Consider the following 5,933-nt stretch of genomic DNA (forward strand, 5'->3'; position numbering starts at 1 on the left):
AGTACCTTTCATATAACTAACACTGTGAGACTTACTCTCCCCAAAGTGCTCTAATGTCTTAGTAATCATGCAATTAACTGCGACCAGCAGCCCCGTACGCATAGCGACCAGCAGTCCCATACTCATAGCGTAATCGGGCTTCGCATTGTAGCATTCAGGATCATGACAGATTTAGTATCGCAGGGTAAATGTCAACTTAAAATCCCCAAAATTCTTCAATTTGAAGACTTACCAATTAAGTTGAAGTATTGAAAACAGGCTTCGGGCAACGTTTGGTTCTGCCTATAGTCCCTTTCTGTTCGAATTGATGACTGAATGTGACTCGGTCGACAGGACCTTGGGAGAGCTACATACATTGAATACTACAGCCAGTGCATGCGAACACATCACATGCGCACAAATTTCAAATCCATGAACGGATAAGATGTTTGTGTGCGCATGCTCTGGCCGTAGTATTCAGTGTATGTAGCTCTCCCAAGGTCCTCTCGACCGAGTCACATTCAGTCATCAACTCGAACAGAAAGGGACTATTGGCAGAACCAAACGTTGTTCGAAGCCTGTTTTTAATACTTCAACTTAATTGGTAAGTCTTCAAATCGAAGAAATTTTTGGATTTTAAGCTGACATTTACCCGCGATACTAATTCTGTCATGATCCTGAATGCTACAATGCGAAACCCCATTACGCTATGCGTATGGGGCTGCTGGTCGCAGTTAGCTATGCGTACAATGGGCTGCACGCTGCTGGTCGCAGTCAGTGGTTTCGTACAACAGTTATCGACGCGGTACCGCGACGGCTCTGGTACGAAACCATTATTGCATGATTACTAAGACATGAGAGCACTTTGGGGCGAGTAATTCTCACAGACAACGTACTTTAACCTGAAACACAAACCAAGACAAGGAAATTCAGGAAAACTATCTTTAATATTCCTCAATTAATTGATACATGAGTTATGTCGTGAATTATAGCAATTGATTTGCCATTACTTAACCTGTCCTATACATTTTATTACCTATTTAGTAAATGTGCTGATGTAAAGGATGAGAAATTTCATAAGGACTTCTGTGGTACTCCTGTGGTACAAATTTTTACATAGCTCATGAATATTCATAAAAAGCACTCTAGATTTTAGAAAATACATATATGACTTAAAAAGTCAAAGTATTAATGATGGGACTTACTTTGAACTTTAGGAAAGATTGTCTAATTATGTTATGTTATTCCCAATATCATAGATATTGTTATGAAAGTGTAATTTCATATCTTGTTAATAAAGTATAACCTAGTTAGTAACCATGCCTTAATGCTTTACGGACAGACGGCCATACCGTACTGATACGGTCGATGGCTACCTAGGAATAGGATATGACTATATAGATCTATTGTAGGACTAGAATGGCACTTGGCCATTAGACCCTCGTCTGAGGTTGTATGTTAGGAGTAGGACAGGTTATTAAGTAGGGCCATGTTTGTCCTGAAATCCATCACTCACCTATATGGAATATTCCTTGATATGTGGCTAAAATTCTCCTAGATTTTTTTTTCGATCTATCCTGTGTGGTACTCTCCTGTGGTACCATGGTAATGCTGTGTGGTACTGCCCTGTGGTAATGCTGTGTGGTAATGATCGACCTGTGGTACTGTCCTGTGGTACTGTCCCAAAATACCACAGGACAGTTCCTGTGGTACTGTTCTGTGGTACTAGTCCTGTGGTACTGCCCTGTGGTACGTCCCAAAATACCACAGGAATTCCTGTGGTACTGTCCTGTGGTACTGTTCTGTGGTACCGGTCCCGTGGTACTTTCCTGTGGTACGGCCCTGTGGTCCGTCCCAAAATACCACAGGAATTCCTGTGGTACTATCCTGTGGTACATCCCAAAATACCACAGGACAATTCCTGTGGTACTGTCCTGTGGTACTTTCCTGTGGTACTGTCCTGTGGTACTTTCCTGTGGTACCGTCCTGTGGTAATTACCACAGGAGTACCACAGGACTTTTTGTAAGGGAACTTACTGGTAACACTAAAAGGGTAAACTAAAGACCCTTAAATCTCAACTACTATCCAAAACAGTGGAACAAAAGCTTGTTGCACAAAACAGGCAACAGTGACTTTTAGAAATAGGAACGTGCCTCCATGGTAGAAGCAATAGGCTTCATGTCCACTATGCACAACATACAGTGGCGACTCGATAAAAATTGTGTGATTCCTGTACAAATAATGTACTTCACATCACAAAACTACAGAGTTGTGTACTGAACTCAAAACCCTATACATTCAATTATACTGTATGTATGTATGCACATAATAATATCACATATCCAGTATAGGATCGAGTATGAAACTGCACTACCATAACACTGAATTTAACAGGAAGATAACAACAAAAACAAAATATGTTTTTGGAGCACAATACACAAGGCAGGGCATGTACACTGTACCAGACCCATAGACCAATCATGTCATTCCTGAGCATATATCAAATATTAAACAAAAAGGAAAGGAATGTGCACACTAACATTCCACCAATCTTTACTCCTCTGGGCAAACCCTCAACATACATTGTCTTTCTTCTTGGAATGTGCGACCGCGGACGACCCTTACATGGGCTTGATCAGGAAGTGCAGGACGATGAGCGACTAGACCAAACACTTTAAGTCCTGGACCTGGTACTGGTAGCAGAAGGAATGTAGAACCTCTACATCTCTACTGTTGATGTCGCTGAGAGACCCAAACTTGGTAGTTGTCATGGAAGTGTGCCCGTCGCCCATCACGATCTCCAGCTCATGACGAACTACGCGGTCCGGGGGCGGCCAAAGGGCGTCGTCATTCTGCATGGCCTCCGGGTCCTCCACGATGCAGCATACCTCTTCGATTACCGCCTTGTGGAAGAATGCCTCTCTCCGGATCACCACATCTCTCTTGTACATGTAGTAGCTGGAACCGCTGGCGCACCGAAGCCTCCCGTATGGTCCAAACCCAGAGTCAAATTCGAGAAACTCGTGGCCAAACTTGTTACCTCTACCATATCCCACGCAATATTGCAGGCACGATTCACTCGACGATCCCGCCATGCTATCGCACGCCCCCACGCCAATGGTCTACGTCGACTGTACGTGCATTACACGTTGTACGTACCTCAGCTCCAGTCACCGCCGTGTAACCAGTTAACAGTTACTTTAGAACGATCATTGAAATTCTCTGCCTTGCCCGGGTTCTCCCCCAGTTGTCGCGTCTGCGACCAGCAGCGTGCAGCCCCATACGCATAGCTAACTGCGACCAGCAGCCCCATACGCATAGCGTAATGGGGCTTCGCGTTGTAGCATTCAGGATCATGACAGATTTAGTATCGCGGGTAAATGTCAACTTAAAATCCAAAAATTTCTTCAATTTGAAGACTTACCAATTAAGTGTAAGTATTGAAAACAGGCTTAGGACAACGTTTGGTTCTGCCAATAGTCCCTTTCTGTTCGAATTGATGACTGAATGTGACTAGGTCGAGAGGACCTTGGGAGAGCTACATATACTGAATACTACGGTCAGCGCATGCGCACACAAACATCTTATCCGTTCATTTGAAATGTGTGCGCATGTGATGTGTTCGCATGCACTGGCTGTAGTATTCAGTGTATGTAGCTCTCCCAAGGTCCTCTCGACCGAGTCACATTCAGTCATTAATTCGAACAGAAAGGGACTATAGGCAGAACCAAACGTTGCCCGAAGCCTGTTTTCAATACTTCAACTTAATTGGTAAGTCTTCAAATTGAAGAAATTTTTGGATTTTAAGTTCACATTTATAAATCTGTCATGATCCTGAATGCTACAATGCGAAGCCCCATTACGCTATGCGTATGGGGCTTCTAGTCGCTATGCGTATGGGGCTGCTGGTCGCAGTTAATTGCATGATTACTAAGACATGAGAGCACTTTGGGGCGAGTAAGTCTCACAGTGTTAGTTATATGAAAGGTACTTTCACCTGAAACACAAACTAAAACAAGGAAATTCAGGGAAACTTTTGAGGTACCAAAACTTTTTATTATCTTTAAGATAGCGAAGTGAGTGATGTCGAGCTGTCTGTCTTGTCAATTCCACTTTACACGGTAGCATATTTCTGTGTGTTTAGTTCGATATTATTATGGTGTTGCTCAATGGTCGTTCTTAGAAGTTTGAATTAAAGATATCAGTGACCCTTTTTATCACAAATCCTACAAAAAGTCGCCCGACGTGGATTTTTAAGAACACTGTGTAATTCTTCACCCAACTCTTTTCATGTTAACGTGCTTACAGTTTATCCCAAATTTCGATTCACTTTTTGTGCCTTCTTGTATGTATAACCCTGATCTATATCTCAACATGCAAAAGCAAAAATTTGAGTGCAATTCTGTGTCAACTTCATTTTCAGGCAATGTGATAAACAGGCGTGAAAATAAAGATGACGGCTGGTGCATGAGGAGGAATAATTTGCATCCGGGCAGCTACACCCAAATGGACAACATAACCGGAGGGCCAAACCTCCAAAACTCGGTTAGGCCTACATGGCGTACTTTTCCAGTGAGTTCCACTCTCTCTACAATCTAAGTAGACCATGCTTATTTTCAAGTTTTAAAGGTCCAGTTTACCTTTGGGAGCAGTCATTTGAAAAATGTTCAAGATATCGCCTTTCATGCATATGTGTAGGTCTGTTGTACCGCAAAGCACCCTCCGATATAAAAGTTTTGCAACAAAGCCTAAGATATAAGGAGATATCAGTATTTTTCTCAATAAACCGTAACGGTATACGGTTTAGCCTGGAAACATTTTTATTATATCTATTGTTCACATTTGTATATACAGCAATACTGAGCATTGATTTTACTGATTCACATTTTCACAGTGGTTGTTTCTATGCCTAACTCACATTTTAGAACTATCTTTAAGCACTAATGCTGGGTTTTTGTTTCATCTGAAAATGGTAAATTATGCCTTCAATTGTAACAAACAACATTCCACTGGTCTACCTAAAAAAGAAAATTGTTGCGAAAGCCTCCAAATCCAAGATGGCGTCCAAGATGGCCGCCATATTTACTGAATGTGTTATTTGAAAGATTAGATTTGATAGAAACCTCAGATTTCAACAAATTTGATGTCACATGAAAGATAATAAAATTTTCTATAAGTTGATACCATTTTTGTGGGTTATTGTGATAACTGGATTGAGATTTTTAAGGAAAAACATTCATTTTTTGATATTTTTTCTGAAAAAAGGAAAATCATGAAAATGTTCGATTCAGCATAAATCAGAGAAAGACTGAAAGATTATCTTGAACGTTTCAAGAATTTTGTTTGACATATAATTAACATTTGGGGAAAATTGGAGGTCAGAACCCCTTCTCGGTTCACGAGTTATAATGTCTCGAATTTGAAAATTCACTATGTAAAAATGACCACTTTAGTTGGTTGTAAAAATGTCTGCGAGCGCCAAGACTACTGCACGCACCACTGGCACTGGCGCTTGTAACAGTGTACCAACGTGTAGTAGTCGTGGCAAACGCATGCTTCTTCTTTGACAAACAAAGGTTTATGCCTGCAAACTAACTGTTCATACCAAGTGGTAGCTCAGGTGACGCTGATCGCTATTATTTAAAATTAGATTGTTCTGAAGCAGATGAGATGAAGCAAAAATTATTTTTCAAATAGAGGTAGACGCTTTAAACAACCTTGCTAAAGAAAGTTTAAAACAAAATTTAGATCAATCATTCAAAAAATTCAAGATTGCAGGCCATCAAAGCTGACATAATGTTTTGCGCCAAAGTAAATGTATTATTTCGATTTTGATACAATTTTGTCTGTTTTGCTGTCTATTTATATGGTCTTTATTATTCTGAGAACTGTAATGCTATTTCAAACCATCTTAGGTTTTTATGAAGACATTTTTCAGAATGCACCATGAATA

The 5,933-nt window shown here is 40.8% G+C and overlaps 1 pseudogene; it reads right to left on the minus strand.

Moving 5' to 3' along the window:
• Positions 1–2,601: 2,601 nt before the first annotated feature.
• On the minus strand, positions 2,602–3,075 carry LOC139726578 (protein mago nashi homolog; annotated as a pseudogene).
• Between the last annotated feature and the right edge of the window lie 2,858 nt (positions 3,076–5,933).

This window comes from Diadema antillarum, unplaced genomic scaffold (genome assembly GCF_040938485.1).
Source record: "Diadema antillarum isolate AM-2024a unplaced genomic scaffold, OU_Dant_1.0 seq00000090_RagTag, whole genome shotgun sequence".
Taxonomy (NCBI): Eukaryota; Metazoa; Echinodermata; class Echinoidea; order Diadematoida; family Diadematidae; genus Diadema; species Diadema antillarum.